General features: G+C 40.4%; 1 protein-coding gene across 3 annotated transcripts in view; it reads right to left on the bottom strand.

The window, feature by feature from the left end:
- Positions 1 to 12,963, bottom strand: part of PAFAH1B1 (platelet activating factor acetylhydrolase 1b regulatory subunit 1) — an 86,412-nt gene extending 73,449 nt beyond the window's left edge. The window contains exons 1-2 of one of the 3 annotated variants that reach the window (XM_080827356.1): positions 12,574 to 12,954; positions 4,274 to 4,480 (exon numbers count right to left, since the gene is read on the bottom strand). The gene's annotated coding sequence lies outside the window, so the exon portion shown is untranslated. Of the gene's footprint in view, positions 1 to 4,273; positions 4,481 to 12,573 lie in introns of all 3 variants that reach the window. The other 2 variants (XM_080827355.1, XM_080827358.1) reach the window with 2 other exon arrangements.
- Positions 12,964 to 15,300: the final 2,337 nt, after the last annotated feature.

Below are 15,300 nucleotides of genomic sequence, written 5' to 3' on the forward strand. Positions count from 1 at the left end.
CAGCCATACATACCCTACAAATCCCCTCTGCCGAACTACTTTCCAGCATACACATTAATAGTTTTTCATGCTTTTGTAGCTGTGTATGTTGCTGTTCCCTCTACTTAAAATAACCTTCCCCCATGTCCACTCCAGTTATTCATTTAAGAGTCTGTTTAAATAACATCCTTCTCAACTGTCTTTAGTGGGGGAGATCTGGTGGCCCTGCAACAGCCTAGGTGACAGATACCATACACAATGTACACCACTATAATCCAGGACCCAGATTTTAAATACTATGTAAGGAAGGAAGGAAAAAAAAAAACCCACAAACTATATAAGGACACTGAATTTCCTATCCATTTAATTATATCACTAAGAATCCAGAGAAAATTCAAATCCAAAAATTCTATTTTCAGTCAGGTTCCCCCCCTTTTATAAAACCATTTGAATGGTAAACAAGAAAAAAAAATTTGTAAAATCTGACAAATCCTTACACTTGAAACTAATATAACACTGCATGTTAACATACTGAAATAATAAAAATAATAATAATAATAAAATAGCCCCCTGCCAATCTAACAAATCTAGAAATAGTGAGGGAAGCAGGGAGCTGAGATTTACCTTAAAGATGAATAAGTGATTAAATATTCTGGCTATTAAAGTTTATTGCCATATTTTCATAAGCAATTGGACATAACAGAATTAACAAATTTCATTGTTTTTAATGACTGAATAGTCACTTCAAAATTTTAAAATATTACACCATGGTGCTAGTTATTATCTTTATAATCACAAATCTCAACATGAAGATATAACATAAAAAACACATAACAAAATTATTATTCAAGCTTTCTGGCTCTTTAGAATTGACCTAAATAAGAGTATTCTGCCTAACGGTATAACCTTAAAGAGAAATTTCTCTCTACCTAGAAAAAAAACAACAGCCTATTAATGTAGAGAAATTTAAAAGTATCTTAGATCATTAGTTCTCATTTTTATGGAAGCATCACAATATACCCCCAAAGCTTCAAATACCACTAGCACAGAGAATATCTAAAATCCAAAGTACTTCAAAAAGTATTGCTTTTAGAAATGTTAGAAATAAAACTTTACGTGGGAGTCAACCTTGACTCTTTATTCCTCTATAACCAATTATTTTGATTTACCAAGTTTACCTCCTTAACATTTGTTTGATTATTCTCCTTTTGTCTATCCTTACCACCATCATTTCTCACTTGGACTAATTTCAACAGGTCTGCCAAAATCCATTCTTGGCCTGTTAACATTTATCCTCTACACAGCTTGCAGAGTCACCTATTTAAGATACAATCTGGACCATATCACTATTCTCCTTAAAAACAAAACCTTCATCCGCTCCTTATTTTTTATTTACTTAATATTTATATAACACTTACTATATGCTAGTCACTGCCTTAGGTGTTTTACAAGTGTTCATTTACTCCTCACAACGGCTTATGAGAACTTAACTAGTCTTTATAGTGTGCATGTGTGTGTACATACGCACGTGTGTAAAATATAGATAACACAGTTCTGTAAGCAGCAGAGCTAAAAGCTGAACCCAGCACCTGGGCTCCATAGTTGGGGCTCTTAATCACTCAACCATGCTGCCTCCCTACTTCCTAAAGTCTACCTGCTTTAAAATAGTTCATATGGCCCTTGATGTGTATCTGGTGGTCCCTACCCATATTTCAAGTCTCATTTCTAATCAAGTCCCACTTTGCTCACACTCCAGTAACACTGAGCATCATGTAATGTAGTGTCAAGTCTTCCTTCTCCCCACTTTGTGACCTTTATGATTCTACTTCTGCTGTCCCCAGTTTGGAGCACCTTCTAGTACTTCAGCATGGTACCTACAACAGACTGCACTGAATACATCCCAATGACAGAATCAATTTTTTAATGCTTCATAAGGTTAGTGAACAATAAAAAACAAAAATTTCCTATTTTAATTACACTGGCAGACATATGAAACACAAAAACACCAAATGTTTCAGGACTCAAGTCTCCAGTACACATAACTGGTTATCCAGTTAAAACACACACAAACAGGGTGCCTGGATGGCTCAGTTGGTTAAGCAACTGCCTACAGCTCAGGTCATGATCCTGGAGTCCCAGGATGGAGTCCCTGGATGGAGTCCCACATCGGGCTCCCAGCTCCACCGGGAGTCTGCTTCTCCCCTCTCATGCACTCTTTCTCTCAAAAATAAAATCTTAAAAAACACGCACATACACACAAACAACAATAACCAAAAAACCTTCCCCAACCTTGATCCTCCTTCAACTCTTTCTTAAGTCTATGATGGAGCCTGGAAATTTACATTTTTAACAGATAAAAACCTACATCTTATGAGGATGGTCCATTAACACCCTGCTTTAAAGGCCAGATCAAGGTAATCAGACCAGATCAGCTCCTCTATACTAACTCATGACCCCAGCCATACTGAACTACTTGGAACTTTCCTCACCAAACAAGGTGTACTCATGAGACTGGGAACTAATCATTTTCTCTGCCTGGAACCCCAAACAATATGAAAGGATTTCTTTTAAAATGTTCAGCACCTTTGTGAAGACTTCTTTGAACAGTATGGGCCCTCATCACATGAAGTACATATTTTGATTATAGCAGTGTTATGCTACCTTTGCATATTAAGTTATGCAAAGGTAGCATGCCTTCAAGGGCAGACATGACAATCATGTCTGTATACTCTGTACTTGGGATTTAAATTTGTTAAAAAATGTTTGCTGGGATGGAGCACCTGGGTGGCTCAGTTGGTTGAGTGACTGCCTTCGGCTCGGGTCATGGTCCCGGAGTCCTGGGATCAAGTCCCGCATCGGGCTCCCAGCTCCATGGGGAGTCTGCTTCTCCCTCTGACCTCCCCTCTCATGCTCTCTCAGTCTCTCTCTCTCTCAAATAAATAAGTAAAATCTTTAAAAAAAAAAAAAGTTTGCTGGAAACTTGGATGAAAATTTACTTTTTTAAAAGATTTGTTTTTAGAGAGAAAAAGTGAGAGTGCAAGGGGAGACGGAGAGAAAGAATCCCAAACAGACCGCCACTGAGCATGGAGCCCATCACAGGGCTCCATCCCAAGACCTGAGATCATGACCTGGGGCCAAAATCAAGAGTCAAAGACACTTAACTGACTGAGCCACCCAGGCACCCCTCAAAACAAAACAAAACAAAACAAAAAACTGATGAATATTTAGAAGAGAAATATATGTAATGGTGTTGAATGTTTTTTTAATTTTTATTTTTTTAAATAGGCTCCATGCCCAGCATGAAGCCCAATGCGTGGCCTGAACTCATAACCCTGACATCAAGACCTGAGTGAGCTGAGATCAAGAGCCTGAGCCACCCAGGCAGCCCAGGAGCTTTTGGTTTTTTGTTTGTTTGTTTGTTTTTAAGTAGAAACCTAACACAAATCTCTGTACAAGTGTTACAATGGAAGGACAAGATATAAAAAGAACTGTAGTAACTGCAATTCTCAAAAATAATCCTACTCTCAAATTATAAATTCTCCTTAATGTAAAATAAATCTTTCAGGACATAGATCTACCGGTTCTGTTTTGAAAATAAGAGTTTAATCAGTCAAAATGTTTTGTTTTCTGCTGTACTATCTAAAACTTATTATTTGGTGTATTCAAATACCAGTAAAGAATCAATGACTAAGATACCCTATTTGCTTTGCTTCTCAGATCACAGCAGTCTCCCTCTAAACAAGCCCCAAAATGGGGAAATGGAGAGCTCTTCCCTAAAATCCCAACACTGAACTTTACTCTCAGAATAATTTCTAAAAGGATATATAATTCACTTAAATACATTTCTTCAAAAGCTTTCCTTGATCTTCAGTTTCCAAATTATAGTCACAACATAAGGTTCTTAAATATCCTAAACAAAATTTTTCTGATAGTCAAAAATGTAAATTGTTTTAATAAATGGGGGAGAGATGAATCTGTTTTACAGAAAAACTCCAACTAACACGTGTAAACACTGCCCCCCTCCCCAAACACTGAACTTGACTAGCTTCCGAAGGACAAAGTAGGGGAAAGAAAAAACAGTAACTTTAGGGTATAGAGAAAACTGAAACATACTATGTAAACTAAATGATCAAGGTTAACACCACCAGTGATATTTTGTGTGTATCACATAGCCCTAGATGATAGGATGAGAAGCGCACTTCACCTCTGTGATATTTCTTCCCAAAACCCTTCACCCCAGTCTATTGAAAAAAACACCACACAAACCCAGTTTGGGAGACATTTTACTGGATACCTGATGAGTACTACTCAAGACTCTCAGGGTAGGGAGCCTGGGTGGCTTAGTCGTTAAGCCTCTGCCTTCAGCTCAGGTCATGTTCCCAGGGTCCTGGGATCGAGCGCCGCATCAGGCTCCCTGCTCAGTGGGGATACTGCTTCTCCCTCTCCCACTCCCCCTGCTTGTGTTCCTTCTCTCGCTGTGTCTCTCTCTAATAAATAAAATCTAAAAAGAAAAAAAAAAAAAAAGACTGTCAGGGTAATGAAAAACAAGGAACCAACAAGAAACTGTCACAAACCAGAGAAGACTACAGAGGTATAACCAAATGTAATATGGTACCCTGGGATGGATCTAGAACAGAAAGAGGACATTAACGGGAAAACTAGTCAAATACAGATAATGTCTGGAGTATAGCTAACAGTAAATACCAAGACAGACAAATGTATCTCAAAAATGTAAGATGTTAGCAATGGGAAAAATTGGGTTCAGGGTGTATGTACTCCGAACTATCTTTACAACTTGTCTGTAAATTGAAATGATTCAAATAAAAACTTATTTTTAAAAATAAGGGAAATGTGGAATTATTTAAATTAGTAATATTTAAAAGTATAAAAATGTTCTGATTGTTAAAATAAAGATGTAAACCATACATTACAGTTTAAATAAAATGCTTATTTGCAACATACTTTTACATTAAAACAATGAATTATTCCATTTGGCACTGATTTACATCTTTGCCTATTAAAAAAATTCGAGGGGCGCCTGGGTGGCTCAGCTGAGCATGGGACTCTTGATTTCGGCTCAGGTCAGGATCTCAGGGTAGTGAGATCAAGCCTGCCTGCCTCAGGCTCCAAACTCCGTGTGGAGTCAGCTTCAGATTCTCTCTCCCTCTCCCTCTGCACATGCCTCTCTAAATAAATAAATAAAGTCTTTAAAAAAAAAAAAACTATTAAAAGATCACTAGTTTCAGATACACATAATGGATACAGGGCGGGGGGGGGGCCCACGGGGAGGATTCCTAATACTAATTCTTTTTTTCTTTTTAAGATTTTATTTATTTATTTGACAACGACACAGCAAGAGAGGGGACACAAGCAGGGGGAGTGGGAGAGGGAGAAGCAGGTTTCCCTGCCAAGCAGGTGCCCCCTTAATACTAATTCTTAAAAAATACACTGAAGGGGTACCTAGGGTGGGCTCAGTCAGTTGTGTCTTTTTGGCTCAAGTCATGATCTCAGAGTCCTGAGAGCAACCCTGGCATCAGGCTCTCTGCTCAGTGGGAGTCTGCTTGGGATTCTCTCTTCTCCCTCCGTCCCTCCCCCACCTCTAAAATAAATAAATCTTTAAAAAAAAAAGAAATACACTTAAAAATCCTGGATGGCTCAGTTGGTTAAGGTGACTTTGGCTCAGGTCATGATTTCAGGGCCCTGGGATCAACCCTGCATCCAGCTCCCTGCTCAGCAGGGAGTCTGCTTGTCCCTCTGCCCCTCCCCCCACTCCATGGGGGGGTCACCATGTGCGCACGAGCGCTCTCTCTCTCTCAAATCAATAAAATCTTTTTTAAAAAAACCACTATGTTAATATAGTAATGACTATTTGATTAAACTGTACGTTAAATTCTCCTTAAAAAAATCTTTAACAGGGCACCTGGGTGGCTCAGTGGGTTAAGCCTCTGCCTTCAGCTCAGGTCATGATCTCGGCGTCCTGGGATCGAGTCCCGCATCGGGCTCTCTGCTCAGCAGGGAGCCTGCTTCCTCCTCTCTCTCTGCCTGCCTCTCTGCCTACTTGAGATCTCTGTCTGTCAAATAAATAAATAAAATCTTTAAAAAAAAATCTTTAACAAAAGGAAATCATTTACTGAAGGATTTACAGGACATTCATCGTTCAGTAGTAGCCATTATTCTCTGAATTAGATACTACCAACATTAACCATTTACAGATAAGGAAGCTGAAGCTTCTGCTCAAAGAACATAGTGAGCAAATTGTGGAATTAGGACTACTAAAGTAGTCATATATGGTTTTAGTCAATAGCTTAATTTGTTTTCTGTGATAATGTTGAATGTGTAGCTCCCCTGCTTAAAAAATAAAAATTAGCAACAAAAAAAACAAATAATCAATAAAACTGACTCATCTTCACCTTCCCTTCTTTGGCAGTCAGCGTATTTTTTCTTCAAATTTTTATTTTATTTATTCATTTAAGTAATCTCTACAACCCAATGTGGGGCTCAAACTCATGAAACCAAAATCAAGATTCACACACTCGGGGCGCCTGGGTGGCTCAGTGGGTTAAAGCCTCTGCTTTCGGCTCAGGTCATGATCCCAGGGTCCTGGGATCAAGCCCTCCACTGGGCTCTCTGCTCTGCAGGGAGCCTGCTTCCCTTCCTTTCTCTCTGCCTGACTCTCTGCCTGCTTGTGATCTCTGCCTGTCAAATAAATAAATAAAATCTTAAAAAAAAAAAAAAAAGATTCACACACTCTTCTAACTGAGCCAGCCAGGCTCCTGCAGTCAGCAAGTTTTAGATAAAATAAAAACAAATACAAAAAGATGAATAAAATATGCCTTAAGCATACAGAGTACTAATATCACAAAACATATCTTTCTATCTTTGCCAAAGACATAAAGTAGATTGATTAATTAATATGCAAAATCTTAATAAACATGAAATTTTGTATGCCTTTAAAAATTGAAGACCTTGAAAATTTCCCAGATTCTTAATTTCACTGTTATCAAAAGAAGTCTCTCTGAAAATTTTTTAAGTTTTTTAAAAAGTTTTATTTATTTAGGGGCGCCTGGATGGCTCAGTGGGTTAAAGCCTCTGCCTTCGGCTCAGGTCATAATCCCAGGGTCCTGGGATTGAGTCCCACATTCGCTCTCTGCTCAGCAGGGAGCCTGCTTCTTCCTCTCTCTCTGTCTCTCTGCCTACTTGTGATCTCTGTATGTCAAATAAATAAATAAAATCCTTTTTAAAATTTTTATTTAAATTTATTTAAATTTAAGTAAAATTTTTAAAAAATTTTATTTATTTGACAGAGAGAAAGAGAGAGAAATCACAAGTAGGCACAGCAGCAGGCAGAGAGAGAGGGGGAAGCAGGCTCCCCGCTGAGCAGAGAGCCCAATGAGCTCAATCTCAGACCCTGAGATCATGACCTGAGCGGAGGACAGAAGCTTAACCCACTGAGCCACCCAAGGGCCCCTCTCTGAAAACTTGTTAACAGCCTTAGTTAACTGTCAATAATTCTTGACAACACGTTAAGAGCTCAAAGAACAGATAATCACAATGAAAAATAAAACAAATAATTACAAGATGCAAATGTAATGCATCCAGGTGGATTAATTCACTTCTTATGGATGAGAATTCTGTGGCCCTGATGCAAGTATGTCAGCGGTGTGACCCTATTCCCTCGAACAACATAAAATCTTTTTAAAAGAAGTATGAACACGTCTTCCCTGTTCACCTCAATTCCTGAAAGATCACTGGAAGTTAGCTATTACAAAGAACTATAGCATAGCACATTTCCTTCCACATAACCCTGGATTCGATCTATTACAACAAGTATTTATTTACTTACCAATACTAGTTATGCACATTTACTTAAATATTAATATTTAATATTAATCTATTAACACTTGCTTATTAATACTACCAGCATGTACGCAACAAGTATTTATTTACTTATTAATACTACTGTAAAGCAGTATTAGGAACTCTCTGGGAGTCCCTACTCAAATGCCTAACGCCTTATGCAAGCAAAACAGCTAACAATACTGGACTGTATGTTAATAAATGCCAATTTAAATGATGCAGGCAATAAATGCTCATGGATTTTCACCATTTTAGAAAAGAAATTCACAAACACAAGAATAGTCATAAAAAGGGTCCATTTTGTCAAAAGAATGAGGAATCATACAAGGCAATACCTAAGTGGTTTAATGCCTCTATTTACTTCAATCTAGCTGCTACCCCAACATATGACCTGAGGGAAAGACAGTCTCTAAATTTTAGTTTTGTCACCCATTAAAATACCAATCTGCCCCAAAAAATTGGAGAACAAATGAAAATGAATACCAAGTTCAATGTATTTACAACGTTCCAGGGAAATGTTTATGACAATGTTAAAGGTCAGTAACTTTAGAGGATACCTTTCCAGAAGTATCCTTAATGCACAGACCAATCCTACCTACGAATGTATCGACCAAAAGCCACCATCTTTTAAAGAGAAAACAATAAATCAAAATAATAAGCACTTATGATGTCTGCATCCACTGAGTATAAGCATTTCACAAATACCAATTAAATCTAACTGCCATGGCAAGGTTAAAAATTACACAATAGTAGTTCAGACACACAAACCAAGATTCTATTTAAATAACTACCTGAAAATGTCATGCCAAACTAGCAACAAAGCTAAAACAATCCAAAAAGCCTTAATTTAAGCAGCTGATTATTAGGCTCACATTAAAGCATCTTTTTTCAATAACTACAGATTTCTCAAAACGCTTGGCCTTTAGCAACTAGGATTCACTCTGCAGGTAAACATCTTCAGGAGAACAGGTTTTCACCTTTTTTTTTTTCCTTTATCTTTTCAGAACTCATTGCATACCATTAGTTTTATTTTAAATAGAGCAACATTTTAAGTAAAAACAGAACAATTACAGTCCTACTGTAGAAGACTTAAGAACAGTGACAAAGAATTTCCACTTCACATTTAACTATTTCTCTCTTTCCAACATACATGAAAACAGGTTACCTGTCACAATGAAGTATTTTCAAAACAGAGACTTAGAAGCAAATTTAAAAATCTCTTTTAGGACCACAGCAGACATGGCCAGCTCAGTTTAAAACCAACTGAGCCTTATGTCCCTTTGGCAAAAGAGTATGTGACTCACTACTGTAGAACTCAAAGGAAAGAATTGGAAAATTCATTCTGATTGCCCTAAGATTTTCCTTTGAGTTTGTTTTTTAAAGACACCTCCATACTAACATTGTCAACTTCCATAGTTTCTATGGCTTGTTTATAAAGATGATAACTTGTGAGTAAGATGAGACATATGAAAACAAAAAGTAAGGTCCTATTTTTTTTCTTGAGTACCTAAAATATGAGCCACAAGGTGTATATATGCAAATATGTGTAATACATATTGGCATTCATATTATTTAATACATAAAAGAGAAACATTTACATTGAAAAAATAAAAGAGAGACAATGAAACATGGATGTTCTAGCTAGAGAGAGAAGTTATGATACTGATTTTTTCCTTCCAGAAACATCTCCAAATTTTCCAATATACTAAAATTATTTTAACTGGAAAAATGGATACCAAATAATTCTACTAAAAAAATGAAATCTATCCCAATCTCATTAAAAATTTTATAAATACAGGATTATGAAGAATTTTAAAAACTGATCCCCAAATTAAGCAAAAGATCCTGTCACGTGTATCAGAAACATCCACATATACATATTTGGAACTAAAGCTCTCTTAAACCAAATTATTTTATGCTCCTCATCAATGAATAGTCTACTGAAAAAATCACCACTCTTACTGCACTTTTATACTTTAAAATAGTAAGATGGAAATATGTGACATAACATAGTGAATTACCATTCCCTACCTCACTCATTCCTCAACATATGAACCCTTCTACCTTCTATCACATTAAAATAACAAAAGTGTGAAAATATATCATACATTGACCAACAGTCTTAAATCTCATCAAAATCACATTTACCATGTGAATCCGACATTCTTTTGAAGATATCTATTTACATGAATGCTTGATGCAAGACACTAAAGTGACCGACCCTCTATTATGGTAGAACCTTACAAAAGGTCCCTTTCAAGGAACAACACAAGAAGAAAACCTTTATAAATAGCCTTTAACACAAATTATCTTATCCTTTTTACTCATCTTTGGTATTATTAAAAAATAAGATTTACTGTTTCAATCCAAACTAAGGTAAAAGAAAACAACTATAGTATTCTCATTTAGATTTTTGCTGTATTTTCAGTTACTATTTCTTGCCAAATATTTTTGGCATTCATTAACTTACACTTACTTGACTAAAACAATAAAAAAAAACATTAACACAGGTTGTATATATATGTGTGTACGTATACACAAATACAGAAAGACAATAAGTGTCTGCTTTAGGGCAGGGACATTGCTTTTTACCCCAATCATTCAATACCCACCTTGCAAAAATGGTGGAAACTAAAAACATCAGATTTTAAAATTTACTACAGAGAAATGCCTTTGTTGTAGCACCAATTAGTATCAAATAACCTTACAAAACATAAGCAGAAGAAAAATGCTATGAAAGGGCAATCTAGCATTTCACAGCTTCTGCTCTCTTACTCCACCCAGTCTCCTCAGCTCAATGGCTGTTCACAGCATCCACAAATATTAGCCCATTTTTAAAAGGGGAGGGGGCAGGTACCAAAATGGGGTTATCTCTATCAAAATCAATACATACAGAAATATCTCATAAAAAATTGGGTTTCTTTCTCTGATTTATAAAACAAATTTTAAAATAACAGCTTCAAATTTGTTTTAAGAGATCCTCCCCTTCTGAACAATCCAAACAATGATCATTTATAATAGGACATGAAAGAATAAATCACCCTAAATACAGATTACACTTATATTTTAATAAAAACTGCAATTTGCAATTGCCAGTTATTTTGCAAAACTGTGTCTTGAAAGACACCCATGAGAGATTAAAAGCTAGCTGATGTGTTAGAAGCAAATCAGAATTTTTTAAGTAAAAGCTTTTTATATATTCAATATTGTATCACTGCCGACATACCCAGGCTGGAAATTTTCCTGATTAAGAAACCTTGCAGCAATCAAGCCCTGCTGCAGAAAAAAAAAAACAAAAACAAACAACAAAAAAAAAAAACCAAAAAAAAATTTTTAAAGCAAATACTACTGTGGCAAAAGAGGAGGGATGACATTACTGGTATGAAAGGCCCAAGCTCTCTCCTCCGCCCTAGTCTCAAGATGAAATTCACACAAAACAACCCACTTCCCAACAAAAACAGAATTACCAAAAACGGCATATATTTTTTGTTTAGCCTTTAAAACGTTATGAATATCGAGGACTACGTGCTGAAGTAGAGGTCGGGATAACAGTAATATCTTTATTCTCTCCCGATTGCCTTTAAGGAAGGGGGGGGGGGGACCTTGGCATGGCATCGCCCTCTGAGAATGAAACCACAAATCTGGTTCTTCTCTTCAAAAGAACAAATTCTTAACCAAAGGGTTGATGTAATTTGGACCCAAACCCCAAGCCCAAAAGAAAATTTCCTGCCCTCCTCCCGGGGAGTTTCTTGCTAAGTCACTGAAGAAAGGCAGAAAAACAAATAAAGCCAAGGCACCTTGCTTGCTCTCTTATCTATAATACTGAAAACCTACTCCACTTCTCTACTGCTTAGAGAGACAGAGAGTTAAAATTTGCCCACCAGCTCAAAGACATTTTCTATTTTTTCACCTGGGAGACTAAAGAAGGCACTGCGTTTCCTAAAGGAGTGGGGAGATTAGATGAAGGGGAATGGCTGAGGGCCTCGAAGCTGTCTTACAACGTCAAAAGGCAACTCCCGTCTCCGGAGCCAGTGGCAGAAAAGAAAAACCTGCCAGATTCGGTGGGTGGATGCTGCGGATGGTTCGGTGGGTCGGCCGCTCCTCCAGAGAGGGTGCAGAGCCTGGACCACCGCACAGAGGGACCAGGGAAGGGCTGGGCCATCCTCCTCAGGCCAACCCCATCCTAAGGACAGGTGGGGGACGGAACGCCTGAAGGCCTGTGGGTGCCGAGGCCGCGCGGAGCTGAGCGCAGTCCCCGAGCCGCCAACTCCGGGTGGGGTGGGGACTGCGGAGCTCGCCTTCCGAGGCCAGGGAGAAGAGGGCCAAACCCTTTCCCCAAGATCAGAGAGCGACCTGCTCTCCACGCCCTTCCTACCCAAGAATACTTTTCTTGCTAAGTCACTGAGGGAGGAGGGCGATCTCTTCCCGGGGAAGGCCGCGGGTGGAGTCGCGGCGGCTCCGGCACCCCCGAACCCCGGCCGGGGAGGAGGGGAGCAAGGGCAGCGCCCTCCCCGGCCTGTCCCCCCTCCTCCCGTGTCTCTCACTCAACGGCCGTCGCGGCCGCCATTTTGAGAGCGAGGAGAGAAGAAGAAGGAGGAGGCGGCGGCGGCAGGGGGAGGGGAGAATGGGAGGGAGGGGACCGGCGCAGCCACCTCGTCAGGCCGCCCGGCCCGGCCCGCAGCCGCCCGAGCGCTGTGGAGAAGGCAGAGGGGAGGGCGCAGACCCTCGCCGCCTTACCGGAGCGCTGCACCGCCGCCTCCGCTGGGCCTCTTCCGTCCTTCACTCCCATCCACCGGCGGGGGAGGGGGAGAGGGAGAGGGAAGGGAGGAAGGAGGGAGGGAGGGAAGGAGGGAGGGGGAGGATGGCGCGCTGGGCCCGGTCCCGGGGAGGGGGAGGGGAGGGGAGCGGGCGGGCTCCTCAGCCGTTCCGGGGCTCGAGCCCAAGCTTGGCGCTCGCGGTTTCTCTCGTTCGCGCCCGAGCTCTCCTCCTCCTCTTTCTCGCTCCTTGGGCCCCGGGATCGCTGCTCGTTCGCTCGCTCACTCGCTATCTCAGCCGCCGGACTCCGCCGCCGCCCCGCCGCTCCAGCTCCGTCTGTCACAGGAGCTGCCCCAACGCCCTGACGTCACCGCGCCGCCGCCGCCGCCGCCGCCGCCGCCGCCGCCGCCCCAAACCCGCGGGGATGAGAGAGGGGAGGGGGGGCCGGGAGCGGAGAGGGCTGCGGCGCATGCGCCGGCCTGGGCCGGGCCCTAAGCCGCGCTGCCTTCCGCTTAGCGGGCGGGCTTGCGATGCGGTTTGGCGGTACCGAGTGGCAGGCGGTCGAGTTTGCGCAGGAGGTGCGCCTTCTCGCGTTCTGCTCGCCTCTGTAACCTTGGGTTCCTTTTTCCTAGACCCGCGTCTGACGGTTCAGGGACCTCATGAATTCCGGCTCTGTTAACCTCCCCGCCCTGCTTTTGCCCACCAACAGAGCTGTCCCCGTTTCTCCCGGCCAACAGCGGGGACCCGTTGGGACCCGTGGATTGCGGGCCCCGATAGGCTTCAAAATAAAGTGGAGCTCGGGCCAAGCTACGTCCGGCCTTCGGCTTTATTTCCCAGTTTGGTGGAGGCAAAGAGGGAAGTATATTGGATTGGTTTGGAGAGAGGAGCTGTTGAGGTTAAAAGGCTGATGGAAAGCCCAATTGTTTCATTTTTTATTACAGATTTTTAATTTGGGGGATTCGCTTTTAGACATGATTCAGCTATTCTTTTCCTTAGTCATACACACGTTTGAGACACTTGAAGTCTCAAAACTGACCCTCAAAGAAAGACCTGGAACTTTAATCTCAGAAGGTGCTCACGCCTTCGTGTGTGTGCATGTCTGTGTGCGTGTGTGTGTGTTTCGTAAATTATAGGTTTATATACTAATGACAAAGAAGTCTTGCGGATTTGCAGTCTGTTTATTCCGCACAGAGCTATTTGATTTAAAACAGGCCAGATTTATATTGCACTGTATGTTAACTAAACTTGAAAATAAAATAAAATGGGCTTAATTTGAAGTTCTGAATCTTTCAATATGGAATAGTCCCTTAATAAAAGGTACCTAGTGTGATTATCTATTAAGTTTATATTGTCCAAGGAAACTCGTTTCCTAAAACATAGGTTTAGGCTTATGTTTATTGATTTTATTAATTCCCTCTATGTAGGTAAATGCATACACTGACTTTGAGAAGCAGCTGGGTTAATGAAAGAGAGAACTTGGACATGAATCCTGGATAAGCCATTTACCGGAAGTGCAACCTTGGCTAAATTACTCTCTGGCCTAGGTTTCTCTATAAAACAGACCTAATAAATAGCTAGCTTACAAGGCTTCTGTGAGAAATGGAGAGATGATGCTGCATTTGTGATATATAGTACCTTAGTGGGGAATCCTAGGTAATCATGTAACCATTTCTGCTGCCTGATACCAGAACAAGTTTCCTTTTTCAGAGAAAAATTGTCTCTATCCCTGAACGTGTTCAGGAGGAGCATGAGTGAGGGATGGTTGTCTGGAGGGCTTGGGGTTTTCTTCATGAAGGCAGGGAAGGAAATCAAAAGGTCTCTGGAAGGTCTTTTTCAGGTTTACAGCTTTGGAATTCTTAAGTTAGACAAAGACAACAAGAGGAGGCACAGAGGTTTGGTCTGTGCTGTGTCCCAGAATAGTCAGTAAACATGACATAAATTAACCTCTCTTGTTCTAAGAATCTACCTTTGGTTCATTTTTACCTTTTAAAATATTGATTGGGACGCCTGGGTGGCTCAGTTGGTTGAGTTGCCTTCGGCTCAGGTCATGATCCCAGCGTCCTGGGATGGAGTCCCGCATCGGGCTCCTTGCTCCGCAGGGAGCCTGCTTCTCCCTCTGCCTCTGTCTGCCAGTGCTCGCTCTCGCTCGCGCGCTCTCTCTCTCTCTCTCTCTGACAAATAAATAAATAAAATCTTTAAAATAAAATAAAATAAAATAAAATATTGATTGTTGTGTGATATCACACTACCTGGTATTTAATCAGCTGAGTAAATCAGTTATTTTTAAAATGAATGTTCCAAAAGCCAACAGAATTACCCAGAAAGAAATCAGAATCACATTGATAAACACCAATTTAAGACAAATAGGTAGTAGTGGTTGCTGTAAACCTTGAGCTCATAGACTCATGTATTTAGAATCTTTAAAATCTGTTTTTATGTGATTACACACTAAATTGAGATCAGCTTTTATTTTTGTAGCACTCCTTTAAAGTACAAACCCCCTTGGGAGGAATATATAAAAACTTTCCTTGGATTATAATTTTTCCAAATGGAAATGAAACTGTGTTATATGCCTAACTTGATATGGAGTGATGTGTTATGGTTCTGTGCACTTTCTTTTCAGTTGCTCAAATGATAGATCCATCTTAATAAACACTTGTCTTTTAAGAATGGAGAATCAGGACATCTATGCCATCCATCATAATTCAT

This window comes from Martes martes (genome assembly GCF_963455335.1).
Source record: "Martes martes genome assembly, chromosome: 16".
Lineage (NCBI taxonomy): Eukaryota > Metazoa > Chordata > Mammalia > Carnivora > Mustelidae > Martes > Martes martes.